This window comes from Pan troglodytes, chromosome 6, assembly GCF_028858775.2.
Source record: "Pan troglodytes isolate AG18354 chromosome 6, NHGRI_mPanTro3-v2.0_pri, whole genome shotgun sequence".
Classification (NCBI taxonomy): Eukaryota; Metazoa; Chordata; class Mammalia; order Primates; family Hominidae; genus Pan; species Pan troglodytes.
Window position 1 is genome coordinate 82,131,224 of NC_072404.2, and position 18,198 is coordinate 82,149,421.

The 18,198-nt window shown below is 54.1% G+C and overlaps 1 protein-coding gene and 1 long non-coding RNA gene across 5 annotated transcripts in view; one reads left to right on the forward strand and one right to left on the reverse strand.

Annotated features, from left to right (window-relative positions):
* The window catches only part of CLIP2 (CAP-Gly domain containing linker protein 2), a 114,339-nt gene extending 105,689 nt beyond the window's left edge, over window positions 1-8,650 (reverse strand). For 2 of the 4 annotated variants that reach the window (XM_531035.7, XM_001150007.6), the window contains exon 1: window positions 8,333-8,650. The gene's annotated coding sequence lies outside the window, so the exon portion shown is untranslated. The remainder of the gene's footprint in view (window positions 1-8,332) is intronic. The other 2 variants (XM_054655783.2, XM_009453299.5) reach the window with 2 other exon arrangements.
* Window positions 8,651-8,766: 116 nt separating this feature from the next.
* LOC134810450 (uncharacterized) lies at window positions 8,767-17,910 on the forward strand. Its single transcript, XR_010158524.1, has 2 exons — window positions 8,767-9,002; window positions 16,460-17,910. It is a non-coding gene; the product is annotated as an uncharacterized LOC134810450 (long non-coding RNA).
* The last annotated feature ends 288 nt before the right edge of the window (window positions 17,911-18,198 follow it).

An 18,198-nucleotide genomic window follows, 5' to 3' on the forward strand; every position in this document is an offset into this window, starting at 1 on the left:
CGTGGGTGCAGCTTTAGGAGGGCAAGATGTTTGCATATCTTGTTCATTGCTGGGCTCTCGGTACCTAGGACAGCACCCAGACCATAGAGGAGCTCAAAAATACATGTTTAGTGAATATATGAATGCATTAAAGTGCCCTCTCTGGATCGCTTGAGCCCTGGAGGTGGAGGTTGCAGTGATCCAAGATGGCGCGACTGCACTCCAGCCTGGGTGACAGAACGAGACTCCGTCTCAAAAAAAAAGAAAAAAATGCCCTCCTCCGCTACTCTCGTCCTCCTCACATCGAGTTGGATTCTTACAGTGCCTTGTTCACACCCCATAGCCACATTCACCCAGCCTGCTTGGAGCTATCTCTGGGAAGGACAGAGAGAAGCAGATCAACATTCCAACTGACAGGTCATGCTGGAAAGGCTGGTCCCCTAAGCACGCAAGGCATGGAGTGTTCCCAGGGGTAGGTCCCACAAACAAAGGAACAGGCAGTGAGCCCCCCATCACTGGAGGGGTTCAAGTAGACAGAGGCTGAGGCTTCCTCTCAAAGGGGGGGCCCTGCTTTTGTTTTCTTATTCGGTTTTTTCTTTTTTTTTTTGAGACAGGATCTTGCTCTGTCCCCCAGGCTGGAGGGTGGCAGCACAATCATGGCTCACTGCAACCTCAACTTCCCAGGCTCAAGCAATCCTCCTGCCTCAGCTCCTCCCACCCCAGTGGCACTACAGGCAGGCGCCACCATGCCCAGTTATTTTTTTCTTATTTTTTGTAGACATGGGCCCTTGCTAGGTTGCCCAGGCTGGTCTCAAGCTCCTGAGCTGAAGCAATCCTCCTGCCTTGGCCTCCCAAAGTGCTAGGATTACAGGTGTGAGCCACCACACCCAGCTGGTCCCTGCTCTTGTTGGCACAGCTGCCCTTAGAGGCTCTCTTGAGCTTACACTAGGATTCTGCAGCTGTACAGATGCATCTCTTCCCCTGCACCCCAGGCCCAAGCTGACTGAGGACACAGACTCCAAGGAGAAAGCAGCAAGCCAGGAGCCCAGACACCTGTGTCAGAAAGGCGACCCACTGCTGATCAGCAAGTAACTGGGGACGATGGTGTCTGCAAGGGAACAAATGCTGGTCTTAGGGACTATATTAGTCCGCTATGGCTGTCATTACAAAGGACCACAGACTAGGTGGCTTAAACAACAGAGATGTAGCGTACACAGCTATGGAGGCTGGAAGTCCAAGGCCAAGGTATCAGCAGGATTGGTTTCTTTTTCTTTTCTATTCTTTTTTTTTTTTTTTTTTTGAGACAAAATCTTACTCTGTCACCCAGGCTGGAGTGCAGTGACGTGATCTCAGCTTACTGCAACCTCCGCCTCCTGGGTTCAAGCAATTCTCCTGCCTCAGCCTCCCGAGTAGCTGGGACTATAGGTGCACACCACCACACCCGGCTAATTTTTTATCTTTTTAGTAGAAACAGGGTTTCACCACATTGGCCAGACTGGTCTTGAACTCCTGACCTCGTGATCTGCCTGCCTCAGCCTCCCAAAGTGCTGGGATTACAGGCGTGAGCCACCGTGCTCGGCCCTCTTAGTGTCGCTCTGTTGCTCAGGCTGGAGTGTGGTGTGGCAATCCCAGCTCACTGCAGCCTCTGCCTCCCAGGTTCAAGTGATTCTCCTGCCTCAGCCTCCCGAGTAGCTGGGATTACAGGTGCATGCCACTACATCTGGCTAATTTTTGTATTTTTAGTAAAGACAAGAGTTTCACCATGTTGGCCAGGCTGGTCTTGAACTCCTTATCTCAGGTGATCTGCCTGCCTCGGCCTCCCAAAGTGTTGGGATTACAGGCGTGAGGCTTGAGCCACCGTGCTGGGCACAGCAGGGTTGTTTTTTTCGGAGGCCTCTCTCCTTGGCGTGTAGATGGCTGTCTTCTCCCTGGTTCCTCCTGTGGTCTTCCCTCTGAACATGCCTGTGTCCAAATGTCCTTTTCTTACAAGGACAATGGTCATATTGGATGAGGACACCAGTCATATTAGATGAGGGCCTAAATGACCTCATTTGAACTTGATTACCTCTATAAAAATGCTTTTTTTTTTGGAGACAGGGTTTCACTCTGTCATCCAGGCTGGAGTGCAGTGGCACGATCATAGCTCATTGCAGACTCAAACTCCTGGGTTCAAGAGATCCTCCTGCCTCAGCATCCAGAGTAGCTGGGACCACACCCAGCTAATTTTTTAATTTTCTGTAGAGATGAAGTCTGGCTATGTTGCCCAGGCTGCTCTCAAACTCCTAGGCTCAAGTGATTCTCCCTCCTTGCCCTCCCAAAGTGCTGGGATTACAGGCGTGAGCCCTGATGCCTGGCCTAATTTTCTCATTTACTTTTAATCTGGTTATACTGCGTTTATCTTTGTAAATCACCTCAAGTCCTTTCTGGAATCAGATGAAGAACACACAAGCCCCTTTCAGATGTCTTCCCTCTCCTCTGTGGCCCCTGGCTCCAAAGAAGCTGAACATTAGCAAAGTAAAGAAACAAATGAATGGATTTGTGCAGGGAACAGCCTACATTACAAAAGGGAACAGGCTAGCAGAAGTAGAAAGGTACAAGGTGGCAAAAAACCCAGACACCCAACGTTACTTCTCCCCGCCGCCAGTATAACTCCCCCAACTTCACACTCAACGTGGGAGAATGGTGGGTTCTTCACTGAGCCCCTAGACAGACACTCTACTCCCTGCTGCCCCAGCTTCTCAACTTTTCTCCCTTTGCCCCCATCATGAATGCCCTCCTTAACTGCCTCAAGCCCACCTATGCTTCAAAACTCAGCCCCAGCTGGGTGCAGCGGCTCACACCTATAATCCTAGCACTTTGGGAGGCCAAGGTGGGAGGATTGCCTGATCTCAGGGGTTTGAGACCACCCTGGGCAACACAGTGAAACCCTGTCTACAAAAAAATATAAAAATTAGCTGGGCATGGTGACATGCACTTGTAATCACAGCTACTAGAGAGGCTAACTAAGGTGGGACGATGGCTTGAGCCTGGGAGGTCGAAGCTGCAGTGAGCCGAGATCACGCCACTGCACTCCAGCCTGGGTGACAGAGCCAGGCCCTGTCTCAAAACAAAACAAAGCAAAACCTAGCCCCAGTTCTATTCCTCCAGGAAGCCCTTCAGACTACCCCACCCACCACACCAGAGCCCAGCCTCCCTGCATAACCTTCAGATCAATATGCAGCCGTTGCCCAGCCAACAGCTCCACTAGGCATCAAAGTGTCTGGCCTTGAAATGTTTCTGGAAAGGGCTGATATTGTTTACATTGTCAGGAAGCAGGGCGGATGTCTTCCCAATTTAGTAAAAGCTTCTGGAAGCTCAATGCTGCACATTGTGAGGTGGGCAGGGGCTGGAGCACCCCCAAAAGGAGCTAGGGCAGCATCAGCCAGGTTTAGCTACAGGCAAGGGCAGACCAGCTTGAGACCTCAGGGTGACGGGGGCGACGTTGAAAAACCAGGCGCTCCTCCTGGTGAGCCGGAAATTCCGCCCTCTCATCCCAAGGGACCAAAAAGGCAAAGGAGGGAAATGAATCGGGAGCGGGTGTCGCTCAGGGCTCAGGCTAGAGTGGAAGGTATGATCCCAGCCATGGAGCAAGAAACGCTCCATCAAGACAGAAGCCGTTAAGTAGAGAAGGTCCTAAATTCAGGCCTCGTTAATAAAAACCATCTGGCCTGTTCTGCCTTCTATTCAGAAGGGAAACGTTTCATTAACATTTTGAAGCATTTCCTCTGCAAACATGAGTTTTGTATTACTGGTTCTGTTGTGACGGCCCTAGCCTTGCAGCCCAGTGAGAAGAGCCAGGATAGGAGGCTCTGGCTGGGCGCGGTGGCTCACGCCTGTAATACTAGGTCTTGAACTCCTTATCTTTTGGGAGACCAAGGCGGGCAGATCACTTGAGGTCAGGAGTTCGAAACCAGCCTGGCCAACATGGTGAAACCCCATCTCTACTAAAACTACAAAAATTAGCCAGGCGTGGTGGTGCGTGCCTGTAATCCCAGCTACTCAGGAGGCTGAGGCAGGAGAATCACTTGAACCTGGGAGGCAGAGGTTGTGGTGAGCTGAGATCATGCCACTGCACTCCAGCCTGGGCAACAAGAGCGAAACTCCATCTCAAAAAAAAAAAAAAAAAAAAAAAAGCCCGAGTCCCACGCTGCCGGTTGGACCCAAATCTCCAGGTCCTGAAAGGAGAGAGCCTCCTCCTGTCCCGGGGCAGGGCTGGGGGAAGCCAGTGGCAGGCAGCCCTGGCCATCCCACCTGTCCTCTCCTCCCCACACTGGCCTGATCAGTGCACTCTGGTTTCTTTCAACAAATCATGCTGCAAGTCCCACATCCTGTGGCACAATGGCTAATTGACCACGGGTCTGCCTCCCCCATCAGCTCATGAACTCCCTGAATGCCCAGATTTGCTGGTCCTCACCTAACACACAACCTTCATCATCAATGCAGCCAACCAATTATCCCAGCTGTGCCAGCCCCAGAGACCACGTGACCAGCCCCCCCACTAGCCGAGCAGAGGCGGGTGGGCTTCCTCATCCAGGCTGGACCAATCAGTGTCTCTCTGCACCCCAAGATGAAGGAGACCCCCACTGGGAGGTCCCGTGGACTCAGGCTACAGCCCCATTCAACACAGCCACGCTCACAACCCAAGGAGACGGAGCCTGTAGGGGAAAGGAGAAGGAGACTGGACGGATGCGCTGAGAGAGGCCGAAAAAATGAAACCGCAGTCCACAGAGAGGAAAGCCAGAGGAGGAGCTGCCTGCCAGCTTCCGGGGTCCCGGGGGGCCAGGTCGCCTCCAATTGTTTGCTGCACAAGTTCTCTGTTCTCCACTCTTAAGTCCCTTTTCACTTAACCTAATTGAAGCAGGTTCCTGTTCCTTGCAACAAAATAATCCCAAAGGTATGGGATCGGAGGGCACCCCCACACCACCCTCAAAGCCAGCCCTGCTCCTCAAACCATGCCCACTCCTCACAGTTTATTAAAGGGGCCACATCAGCCTTAGGTGAGGCAAGTCTGGGTGTGCCCAGCCTGGGAGCATGGGGAGAGCTGCAGTGGAAAGATACAGCCAACTGGGGGCGGACCCTAAAAGCTAGATAGCGTGTTTGGACTTTGCACCTGAGCAAAAGGGATAGGTGTCTAAGAAGGCAGAATCATAATTGTTCAGGGACATGAACCCGAAGAGGGTGGGTAGAATGGTGTGGCCGAAGGAAGCATGCCTCCCAGGCATACAGTAGGTGCTTAGCAAATCCATCAAGGGCAGACACAGCCACCTCTTTGTGCCAAGATATTCTTATCTGTAAAATGTAGGCAACCTTATTAAAATATCCACAAATGAAGGAATGAATTTAAAGAGCTCAGAACCAGGCCAGGCGTGGTGGCTCACGCCTGTAATCCCAGCAATTTGGGAGGTCAAGGTGGGCGGATCACTTGAGGTCAGGAGTTTGAGACCAGCTTGATCAACATGGTGAAACCCTGCCTCTACTAAAACTACAAAAAATTAGCCAGTCTTGGTGGCATGGGCCTGTAGTCCCAGCTACTCGAGAAGCTGAGGCAGGAGAATCACTTGAATCTGGGAGGTGGAGGTTGCAGTGAGCCGAGGTGGCACCACTGCACTCCAGCCTGGGCGACAGAGCAAGATGCTGTCTCAAAAAAGCTCAGAACAATTCTCCACAAAGTAAGCACTTAATATATACTTTTTTTTTCCAACCTGCACAAAAGCTGAAGTTCTCACAAGAACCAATGAGCAGGGAATCTGAGGGTCACAAATGCAGCTTCCCTCCCCTGTGTATGGAAGTGGAGGTAGAGCAGGTGGTGTCAAGAGGGCAGAACTGGCTGGGTGCGGTGGCTCACGCCTGTAATACCAGCACTTTGGGAGCCTGAGGCAGGTGGATCACCTGAGGTCAGAAGTTCAAAACCAGCCTGGCCAACATGGTGAAACCCCGTCTCTACTAAAAATACTAAAATTAGCCGGACATGGTGGCACATGCCTGTAATCCCAACTACTTGGGAGGCTGAGGCAGAATTGCTTGAACCCAGGAGGCAGAGGTTACAGTGAGCCAAGATCGCACCATTGCACTCAAGTCTGGGCAACAAGAGTGAAACTCCATTTCAAAAAAAAAAAAAAAAGAGGGCAGGATCAACTGTCAGGGTGGCAGGGCCAGGAGGGGAGGCCAAGAGGGAACTGGGGGACCACACGTGGGCAGGCCTGCCAGGTGGGGAGCAGGGACAACTGGGGCTGTGGGGAGATGGCCTTTCTATCACCAAGGGAGGCAGGACCAGGGAGGAGGCTGCAGTGAGGCAGAGAACAGCAGGTCCCGGGTCAGGGCTAACCAGCAAGGCTGCTGAAAAAGGACAAACAGCCTGGAAGGGGCACGAGCCTCCTCTCCCTGAAACGTGTGTGAGTGGGGCCAGGAAGCCACTCTGTACGGCAGCAACAACATTTATAGGACATCTACTCTGTCACAGGGCACACAGTTCTCCTAACAACCCTAAAAGCCAGATACCATAAGGATCCCAATTTTACAGATGAGGATGTCGAGGCAGAGAGAGATGCAATGTGCAAGGTCACATAGCTAGGGAGTGGCAGAGCTGGGATTTGAACCCGGGCTGTTAAGCTCCAGCATCTGAACTCTTCACCGCCAAGGTAGACAGCAGATGCCGGAAAGCGATTACTGCTCCTTGGAGTAAATTCCCCCTGCTGGGACTTTGGGCTCTGAGTGCAGAATTCCAGGCACTACCTTCCCAGCCTGCACGGTGCTGAGGGCTGGAGTTTGCAGGTGCACACAGGTGTGTGTGGAGGAGGCTCCTCCCAGGCGCCTCCACCTGCCTCTTCTGCCTTTGGAGCCCCTCTCCATCTCCACCGCCTCCACCTGTCCTGAAGCGTGAATCCCATCATTCCCCCGCAAGGCACTGCAGACAAGAATGCATCCTGTGCTCAACGCAGGTCTGAGTTCCTCAAATCCTAAGCTGTTTCTCTAACCCAATAGCCTCCTTTTCTGACTCCAAGCCCTTATTCACGCTATTTCTCCTGCACGAAACCCCCTTCAGGCAACCTGGCAGCAAACTTCTGCAAGATGCTCTATGAAGCTTCCTGGTCTGCCCCATCCTCCAGGGGACCCCCTCTATGCCCCCAGCTTCCCCACTAATGCACTCATCAACCCCCGGGGCTGCACTTTTTGGGGACACCGAGGCTGCTGTCCTGTGGACCAGCCAGCCCCTAGAAGTGCCAGGCCAGGTAACAGCAGCTGAATGAATGAAGGGCTTATTGTTTACATTTACAACCGATAGGGAAGAGGCTTCTGAAGCACACACGTGGTGCTCCCCACACCCTCCTCCTCCTCTGCCCACAGCCCTAGGCCACCCCACCCACCTCCCTCAGGCATCGCGCAAGAGTGACGGCAGACCCCCTCATCCCAGACCCCCACTTCTCACCCAGAAGTGAGAGGAGGGGTCTCAGACGTTGGGGGACACACTGCTGGGTGGGTGATTTCCCCCCAAGGTGCTCCCTCTGCCCGTCCTTCCCAGGGTGGGGCTGGGGCCTGCGTGGCAGTGCCCAGTGGGCACCCGCTCGGCCCAAGCTCTGCCTGAAAGGTCCAAACGGGCGGGCCCTGAAGGTTCAGCCAAGCATCCTCCGCGGCCGCCGCCCCTCCCCGGGAGGAGGGCAGAAAATCTGCTGCCTCACCAGCCACCAGCGCCAGCTTGGGGGGGCACCCCCTGAGGGAAGCCGCCCGCCTCAATCTCCTCCTACCCCACCTCAGCCATGCACTTCAACCAAGTTTTGCAAAGGCCATCGGCCAGGCGACCCCAGAGGGTGTAGCAGGGAGGAGAGGGGGGCAGTCCCTGTTCTCCCAGACCCCAGGTTTGGAGATGGGGGCTGCATGGCCGCGCCCACCAGGCTGTGCTCCCCAGGCTCTGTGAGCCCAGAGAGCCCTGCGGCGCGTCCAGCCGTCTTGCGCTGCCCTTGGAAGGGGGTACGGGCGACCCTCCAACAGAAGGGCCAAACCCCTGTCCGAGGGTAGGGACCCCGATGAGGCTGGTGATGGCTTCAACAGGGGGACCCGCAGCCCGGGAATAGCCCCCAACCCTGGCACCCCAAGCAGTGCCCCCTCCTCTCCTGCAAGCAACGGGGAAGTTGGGGCACACCCCAGCCAGCTCCCGCCCACGCCCACCGGCCGGCCTCGAACCCTCCCGCCCCCGCCCACGCCCCGACAATGCCTCCGGGCCCGCAGCCCCGCTTTCGGCCAGGCCGCCGCCCCCCGCATCTCTCCGTCCTTTGTTGCCCGCGCGACCCCCTCCCTCGGCCCCTCCAGCAGCCCCTACCTTCGTCCTTCCAGCATCAGGCTAAGCGGCGGGAGGCCCGAGAGCCCCGGCCTCCTCCTCTCGGGCCCGGGCGCGCTGGGGGGCGAGGATGCTGCGGCCCCTCCCTGCGCGGCGCTGCCCACCGGCTGCACCCCCTCCTGGCGCCGGGGATCCCCGCGATAGGTGCTCAGGGCCCGGGCCTCGCGCCACGTCTCTGGGAAGGCGGGAGGCGCGCACCGAGGCCGCCCAGCAGCCGCCTGCGCGCCCCGCGGCCGAGCCGAGCTGAGCGCCCGCGGAGCCAGCGGAGCCAGCGGCCCGGCTCCGGGAGGGAACAAAAGGGGCCGGCGCAGGGGCGGGCGCGGGAGGGCGGGGCCTGGGGCGGGCGGTGGGGGGGGGGGGGGGGCGGGTCAGGCGCGCGTGGGCGGCCTCGCGGTTCTCAGGCCTCAGTGCCTCGCGGAAAGCAGGCGGGCGGGCGGAAAACGCGGAGCAACCTCTTCCCCCTCTCCCCGCTCCATCTCCTTCCCTTCCCAGGCCGCAGCTGTCCTTTGTAGGGCGTCCAGGGTTCGCCCACATCCACCTCCGCGCTGGGCACCTGGTGGTGCTTACATCGCGTTTGGTGAAACGCATCCTCCAGCCATGCTATGCTTGCAAAGATGTCTCTGGTCATTGGGAAGGACGGCAGCTTGGGAAGGTGAGATGCTGTTGGCGCTGGACAGAAAGGATGAGGAGGGGGACAGTGCAGCTGGGGCGAAAACTTCAGGTCTGTGTTGGGGCCAGCGTGGGTGGGGAACTGTGGCACAGGGTCTCATGGTTATCAAGGATCTCATAGCCTGGGCAGTGTCTCACGCCTGTAATCCCAGCACTTCAGGAAGCCAAGGCGTGCAGATCGCCTGAGGCCAAGAGTCCGAGAACAACCTGGGCAACGTAACCTTCGTCTCTACAAAAAATACAAAAATTAGCTGGGCGCGCGCCTGCGGTCCCAGCTACTGGGGAGGCTGAGGTGGGAGGATCGCTGGAGCCCAGGAGGTCGAGGCTGCAGTGAGTCATGATCAAGCCACGGCCCTTCAGCCTGGGTGACAGAGCGAGACTCCGTCCCAAAAGAGAAAAAAAAAAAGGATCTCATGGTGATAGCTTCCAAGATACAAATGAACCCTCCCCAGGACAGGATGCATGTACTGCTATTTCAGAGGAGTTGAGGCAGCTGCCAGGTCCCCTCCTGCGTGGAGAGGCAGATGCCAAGTGACAGCTCAGGAACTAAACAGTGACCAAGCCCCAGCCCCTGTCCATGCCCAGGCTGCGGTTGGCTTCTGTGGCTTGGTTTCCCTCTGTCCCCCCTTGATAAGCTCGCCTGGATGCCTTTGACCTAGCTGGCCGTTCTACCAGTCCTGCCCTGCCCCCTTTCTCTGTTTGACAAATCATATTTCCCCCTTCAAAGCACAGCTTAAATGTCCCTGCTTTTCCCTTGAGTGCAGGAATGTGGGTGTTGGGGGAGGTTGTGGTCTGTATGGTGAGACCACTGTTCTGCGGGAGAGAAGTGCCACATACGATCTTGTTCCTATCCCCTAAGGGACCCAGTGCAATGCTTGGCAGAGGGTAGACATCCAGTAATATTTGTTGAATGAATGAATGAACTTACTAAGTTAACATTACCACCCCTCAACTGTCTTGGTATCCATAATCTTTGAGAAGTGAGTGAACCTTTTTTTAGAGAAGGGGTCTCACTCTGTCACCCAGGCTGGAGTGCAGTGGTGTGATTACAGCTCACTGCAGCCTCAAACTCCCAGGCTCAAATGATCCTCCTGCCTCAGCCTCCAGAGTAGCTGGGACTACAGGCATGCACCATGCCCGGCTAATTTTTTGTGTTTTTTATAGAGATGGGGTCTCATTATGTTGGGGTCCAGGCTGGTCTTAAACTCTTGGCTTCAGATGATCTTCCCACCTCAGCCTCCCAAAGTGCTGGGATTACAGCTGTGAGCCACCATGCCTGGCCTAAACATTTTGACCTCAGTTTCCCCATCTGTAAATTGGGGAGAGTGTTTCAATTCAGTTCAGCGAACATGCAATGCTGTAATGATGGAGGCTGGGCATGGGGTCAGCCCTGAGGGGGTGCCCAGTTGGTGTGGAGAGCCAGACTTGGAGACTAAGAAGGGAGGAGGTTCAGAGTGAACTCCAGAAAGACTGGGCTTCTGTAGGAGGTGTGAACCCATAGGGAGGGAGGGGACTCAGGGTGGAGAGGGCAGTGTTCAGGAAACAGGGAGCTAATTGTTCCTTGTGGCTGGGATGCATAACCTGTATATCAACAGTTATAAACCAGCCAGGCACAGTGGCTCACACCTGTAATCCCAGCACTTTAGGAGGTGGTGGCGGGCAGATAACCTGAGGTCAGGAGTTCGAGACCAGCCTGGCCAACGTGATGAAACCCCATCTCTACAGAAGATGCAAAAAATAGCTGGGTGTGGTGGCACATGCCTGTAATCCCAGCTACTCGGGAGGGTGAAGCTTGAGAATGGCTTGAACCCAGAAGGCGAAGGTTGCAGTGAGTGGAGATCATACCACTACACTCCAGCCTGGGCAACAGAAGGGATGGGAGGGGAGGGGAGGGGATGGGGCAGAGATTTGCCAAGGTGACGTGGGTCTTGCTGGGATGTACCTGAGCTCACCAGCCCCTGCCCAGCAGATCTAGCCTCCCACGTGTGCCTCAGGAGGTAGGCAGGGGCCCCCAACCTTCACAGGTACTGCCTCCCTCACTGATGGCCCCCAGTATTATTCAGAGCAACAGCCTGCGGTCAACAGACCTTACCTGGCCGCTGGTGAGTGGAGCTTCAAAGAGCAAGTCACCTGAGAGGGACACCTTTTGTTCTTGCTCCAGATGAGAGAAGACAGGCTTCTGTCTTGTTACAGTTTGCATTTGGGGGGCCGGGCACAGTGGCTCACACCTGTAATCCCAGCACTTTGGGAGGCCAAGGCGGGCGGATCACAAGGTCAGGAGTTCGAGACCAGCCGGGCAAACATGGTGAAACCCTGTCTGTACTAAAAATACAAAAATTAGCCAGGCACCTGTAATCCCTGCTACTCAGGAGGCTGTGGCAGGAGAATTGCTTGAACCCGGGAGGCAGATGTTGCAGTGAGCCAACATTGTGGCACTGCACTCCAGCCTGGGCGACAAACTGAGACTCCGTCTCAAAAAAAAAAAAAAAAGCTGGGCGCAGTGGCTCACGCCTGTAATCCCAGCACTTTGGGAGGCTGAGGCGAGCGAATCACCTGAAGTCAGGAGTTCGAGACCAGCCTGGCCAACATGGTGAAACTCCGTCTCTACTTAAAATACAAAAAATTAGCCGGGCATGGTGGTACACACCTGTAATCCCAACTACTTGGGAGGCTGAGGCAGGAGAATCACTTGAACCCGGGAGGCGGAGGTTGCAGTGAGCTGAGATCGCACCATTGCACTCCAGCCTGGGAAACAAGAGCAAGACTTTGTCTCAAAAAAAAAAAAAAAAAAAAAGTTTGCGTTTGAGTTTTTCTACTTCTTTCAGTAGATGAATCTGATGCTATCTGATGTGAGGGTTGGGGTCCTGGCCTTGGCCCCTGCCCTAGCATCAGGCCCCCGTGATGGGTGGGGAGGCAGGCAGGGGGATCTGGAGGGGGTGTTCTCCCAGCCGACCTCTCACCCAGGCCTTTTGTCTCCACTGAAACTGCTGATTTGGTCATTTTCTTGCTGACGGCGGCTGTGACCAGCAGCCTCACGGGAGGATTTTTCATGGGAAGAGAGAGTTGGGAATAATTTTCGAGCCAGAGCTGAATTCTCTGAGGCCTGCAATGGGCCAGCCACGGGAGAGGCCTGGGCTGCTTTGCAGGTGGCTATCTCTCTGGTATATTATTTATTTATTTATTTATTTATTATTTTACTTTTTCAGGGGTAGAGGCAGAGGCTTTCTATGTTGCCCAGGCTGGTCTCGAAATCCTGGCCTCAAGTGATCCTCCCACCTCAGCCTCCCAAAGCGCTGGGATTACAGGCTCTGGGCACCACGCCTGGCCTATTTTTATTTTTTTATTTTTCATTTTAGAATCCATAGGACAGCCACAGGATGGGATATGTTTGCAGTGTCTGAACTGCTGTTTACAAGGCATTTGTTATAATGTGGGGAAACAGTTATGTATTTACACCCACCAGGAAAATACACTTCATGAAACTGCGGATATGGAGCCAAGTTTAGTGCCTCATGCCTGTCATCCCAGCGAGTGGGGAGACTGAGGTGGGAGGATCACTTGAGCCCACGAGTTGGAGGCTATAGTGAGTTATGATCATACCATTGCACTCCAGCCTGGGCAACAGAGCAAGATCCCATTTTATTTTATTTTATTTTTAAAATTGTGGGCCAGTTGTGGTGGCTCATGCTTGTAATCCCAGCACTTTGGGAGGCCAAGGCAGAAGGATTGCCTGAGCCCCAGAGTTGGAGACCAGCCTGGGCAACATGATGAAACCCTGTCTCTACTAAAAACACAAAAAGCTAGCCAGGCATGGTGGCACATGCCCGTAATCCCAGCTACTCAGGAGGCTGATGCAGGAGAATCGCTTGAACCCGGGAGGCGGAGGTTGTAGTGAGCCAAGATCGTACCACTACAGTCCAGCCTCGGTGAAAAAGTGAGACCTTGTCTCAAAAAAACTGGTAACTGTGGTGGGCTTTGGGTGGGGGGAATCCGTGGGACTTTTTTCTTCCCTTTTCTGAATTTTTCTGCAACAGGCATGTGCTGCTTTGGGGACTAATAAAAGAAACTTAAACCCAAACCGCTTCTGCTGAAATGATTGGATGTTGCTGTGACCTTTCTGCCTAGCAGAGCAGAGGCTGCACAGGGTGGCAGGTGGCACAGGCTGGGAATTGCATCACCATGGAGATACCAGCTAAGGCTATCACGCCGGTGGCCACACCCTTACTTTCAACTGCATGGACTTTGCCTTTATCCAGTTCTCCCCACCTTGGGGTATATCGGTCTTGGAGGAAGCCCCGGTACTTCCCTCCGGCTTGGTACAGTGCTAGTGGAAACAGCCCAGTGGTAAAGGAAGGCCATAGTAGCTCTCTGCTGCCAGGTGATAGGGGGACTTCCCCTCGTTGGGGGTTTCCAAGATGCGTGGGGGCTTTTTCTATGCAGCCTCCCCGGATTTCCCAAGGGAAGATAACAAGGCCTCCCCTGCTGTGTGAAGGAAAGCTGACATGGCTGAGGATTGTTACGAGAGAAGCTTAAGCTTAAAACTGCATGAGGCCGGGTGTTGTGGCTGATGCCTGTAATCGCAGCACTTTGGGAGGTGGAGGCTGGCGGATCACCTGTGGTCGGGAGTTGGAGACCAGACTGACCAACATGGAGAAACCCCTTCTCTACTAAAAATACAAACTTAGCCGGGTGTGGTGGCTCATGCCTGTAATCCCAGGTACTTGGGAGGCTGAGGCAGGAGAACCGCTTGAACCCAGGAGGCGGAGGTTGCAGTGAGCTGAGATCACACCATTGCACTCCAGCCTGGGCAACAAGAGAGAAACTCTGTCTCAAAACAAAAACAAAAACAAAAAAACTTCGCATGGATTGTGTTGATAAATGAAGACCACCCCAAAGAGAACAAACAAAGCCTGCTTATTCAGACCTTGTTATTGCAAGAGAAGTGGGCCAGCAAAGACCAGCAAAAATTTTAAAAAGCTTTATTTATGTTTTGATATAGGGTCTTGCTATGTTGCCCAGGCTGGTCTTGAACTCCTGGGCTAAAGCAATCCTCCATGCCTCAGCCTCCCAAGTAGCTGGGATTACAGGCACGCACCACCGCTCCTCAGTTAGGGAAAACACTCCCAACTTCCTCCTGCTGGGGGAAGTCTCTAAAGGTGCTGGCTAAGGGCCCCTCTGCAGTCCGTCAGTTTCCAGCCTCAAGACCGTCCTCCACAGCTGCTATTACTCACTTAGCCCCGCAGTCCCTGAGTCCTATGGTTGCACATCTGTGCGTTATGTCACCCGGCCCAAGGCAGTGACACGCACTGAAGCTTGTTTATTCCGAGTTTCCAGGAGCCATCTGCCCGGGGACACTGCCCTGGACCAGGCTGGGCTCTTTCTCCCCTGATTCCTGCAGGGCTGCTCCCAGGACTCCTCTGCAAAACCACACTTTCTCTCTCAGGCCAGGTCTAAGGGGGCATCTCTTCTGGGTTCTTTTGCATCCTTCTGATACTTTTTTTTTTTTTTTTTTTGAGATGGAGTCTCGCTGTCACCCAGGCTGGAGTGCAGTGGCACAATCTTGGCTTGCTGCAACTTTCGCCTCCTGGGTTCAAGCAATTCTCCTGCCTCAGCCTCCTGAGTAGCTGGGATTACAGGCACCTGCCACCATGCCTGGCTAATTTTTGTGTTTTTGGTAGAGACGAGATTTCGCCATGTTGGCCAAGCTGATCTTGAACTCCCGACCTCAGGTGATCCACCCGCCTTGGCCTCCCAAAGTGCTGGGATTACGGGTGTGAGCCATTACACCTGGCCTGGGCCACAAACATTTAATTCTTTAAGTGTGGGGCTTAAGGGCAGCTTTCCGGAGGAGGTGACAGCCTAGGTGTGTCTTGAAGGATGGATGTGGCAGGCGGAGGCTGACGGTGGGAAGAACCTTGAAGAGCTCAAGTGGCCAGGGAATGGGGACCAAGATGAGGGCAGAGGAGTGGCAGGACTCAGTCAGGGAGGGCCTTGTATGGCAGGGCTGTAAAACTAAGGGCAATGGGGAGCCCTGGAGGGTCCTAGGCAGTGGAGAGACGAATTTTAGACCTGAAGCCTGGTTCCCTAGGCCATACGGGGACTGCATGGTGACAGATGGGAGGAGATGGTCTGGACCTTAGGTGTGAGCTGAGAAAAAGCAAGTCATTGAGAACAGGATCCCCACACTCTGGGTTTCCATCTCCTCCCAGCAACAGGAGGGACCCCAGCCCCGACGCCTCTGATGTCGGGACGAGGGTTTTGCTGCCTGTACTTGAGGTGCAAGGCGGACCTCAGCTGTCTGCCTCCGAAAGCTCCCAGTGTCCTGGCAGGGGGTAATTAGCCAAGCTTCACAGGGCCAGGGACAAGGGCATGCTTGTTTGTCCAAGCCTGCTGTCCCACTGTGAAAATCGACATTCTTTTGTGTCCTTAAAGGAATGTTAAGCCGGGTGAGTGGCTCCCACCTGTAATCCCAGCACTTTGGGAGGCCGAGGTGGGCAGATCACCTGAGGTCAGGAGTTTGAGACCAGCCTGGCCAACATGGCAAAACCCCATCTTTACTAAAAATGCAAAAATTACCCAGGTGTGGTGGCGGGCGCCTGTAGTCCCAGCTGCTAGGGAGGCTGAGGCAGGAGAATGGCATGAACCCGGGAGGCAGAGCTTGCAGTGAGCCGAGATCGTGCCACTGCACTTCAGCCTGGGAGACAGAGCGAGACTCCGCCTCAAAAAAAAAATAAAAAATAAAAAATAAAATAAAAAAGTACCTGGGTGTGGTGGTGGGTGCCTGTAATCCCAGCTACTCAGGAGGCTGAGGCAAGAGAATTGCTTGAACCCGGGCGGCGGAGGCTGCAGTGAACCAAGATTACACCATTGCACTGCAGCCTGGGCAATAAGAGCAAAACTCCAGCTCAAAAAAAAAAAAAAAAAAAAGAAGGGGGACACCTGTCAGGTAGTGCAGGGCAGAGGGACTGTTTCTGTACAAAGCATTTCACACTTGCCTTTTCATGTTGATTGGGCAAGAAGAAGAAGACGCCTCAATCTTAGTCCAGAGCGATCAGCTCTGATAAAAGATTTAGCAAGGGCCAGGCGCAATGGTGCACACCTGTAATCCCAGCACTTTGGGAGGCTGAGGCAGGAGGACCGCTTGAGCCCAGGAGTTCAAGATCAGCCTGGGCGACATAGCAAGACCCCATGTCTACCAAAAAATAAGAAAATTAGCCGGGTGTGATGGTGTCCACCTGCAGTCCCAGCTACTCAGGAGACTGAGACAGGAGGATTGCTTGAGCCAGGAGGTTGAGGCTGCAGTAAGCCATGATTGTGCCATTGTACTTCAGCCTGGGTGACAGAGCAAGACCTCATCTCAAAAATAATAATAATAATAATAATATTTAGCAAGGAAGACAGGAGGAAATGGCCAAAATGAAGTTTTTGTGTCTTTGGCAGGAGCATGTCCATGAATGTCATCAGTGAGCTGGCACCTGTCCCCCTCTACCCTGGAGCTGAAGGCAGCTTCTACACAAACCCTCCTGGGGCCTGCTCTGTGACTCAGTTTCCCTGTCATGTGCTGCTGCTGCTTTTTTTTCTCTTTCATTAGGGCTTCCCCTCCACCCTCCCTGCAGGGTCACTGGGCTGGTGCCCTGGGCAGGGAGGAACACCAGCATGTGGCCTCAGACCTCACAGTCCTTTCTGCTCGCTCATTGACCTGTTTGCAACTCTGGACTCACAGCTGACGTTGCAAACTGAGGTTCCTGGAGTAATTCTAACCCTTTGGGAATCGCCCCACCCCCAGACTGTGAGCACACCAAGGGCATGGTCCATCTGTCCAGGCCACCCTTGTGTGCCACTGGATGCATGAAGGAATGTTGACATCAGCCTAAGGTCCTGCGTCAGCTCCCAGTGGCCTGATGTCAGGACCTCAAATGCAGGCTGAGAAGAGAACTTAGGAGATGGGCCTTTTATAAGGCCAACCAGAAGGTCAGAAGACTTGGGCTCCAGCCGGGTGCGGCGACCCACACCTGTAATCCCAGTACTTTGGGAGGTCGAGGTGAGAGGATCACTCGAGGCCTGGAGTTTGAGACCAGCCTAGGCAACACAGTGAGACCCCATCTCTAAAAAAATTAAAAAATTAGCCGAGTGTTATGGTGCATGCCTGCAGTACCCGCTATTCAGGAGGCTGAGGTGGGAGGATTGCTTGAGCCCAGGAGGTCAAGGCTGCAATGAGCTAAGATCACACTCCAGACTGGGCAACAGAGAGAGACCTTGTCTCAGAAAAAAAAAAAAGAGAGAGAGAGAGAGAGGAGGAGGAGGCTGGGTGCAGTGGCTCATACCTGTAATCTAAACACTTTGTTTGTTTGTTTGTTTGAGAGGGAGTCTCACTCTGTCGCCCAGGCTGGAGTGCAGTGGCGCGATCTCAGCTCACTGCAACCTCTGCCTCCCAGGTCAAGCGATTCTCCTGCCTCAGCCTCCCGAGTAGCTGGGATTATGGGCACATGCCACCACGCCCAGCTAATTTTTGTATTTTCAGTAGAGACAGGGTTTCACCATGTTGGCCAGCATGGTCTTAAACTGCAGACCTCAGGTGATCTGCCCACCTTGGCCTCCCAAAGTGCTGAGATTACAGGCGTGAGCTACTGCACCTGGCTTTGTAATCCCAACACTTTGAGAGGCCAAGGTGGGAGCACTGCTTGAGGCCAGGAGCTTGAAACCAGCCTGGGCAACATAATGAGACCCCGTTTCTACAAAAATAAACAAATTAGCCAGGCATGGTGGTGCATGCTTGTAGTCCCAGCCACTCAGCAGGCTGAGGCTGGAGGATTGGTTGAGCCCAGGAGTTCAAGGCTGCAGTGAACCATGATTGCGTCACTGCAACAGAGGGAGACCCAGAAAGAAAGAAAGAGAGAAAGAGAGAAAGAGAGAAAGAGAGGAGGAGGGGGGAGGGGGAGGGGAGAGGAGGGAAGGGGAGGAAACACCAGGAATTTGCATGCACAGAGGAAGGCAATATGAGGACAGAGCAAGAAGGCAGCTGCCTGCAAGCCAAGGAGAGAGGCCTCAGGAGCAACCAACCTCACCAACACCTTGACCTTAGACTTCCAGCCTCCAGAACTGTGAGAAAATAACTTTGTGTTGTTTGAGCCACTCAGCCTGTGGTATTTTACTATGGCAGCTCAAGCTGACTCATGCAC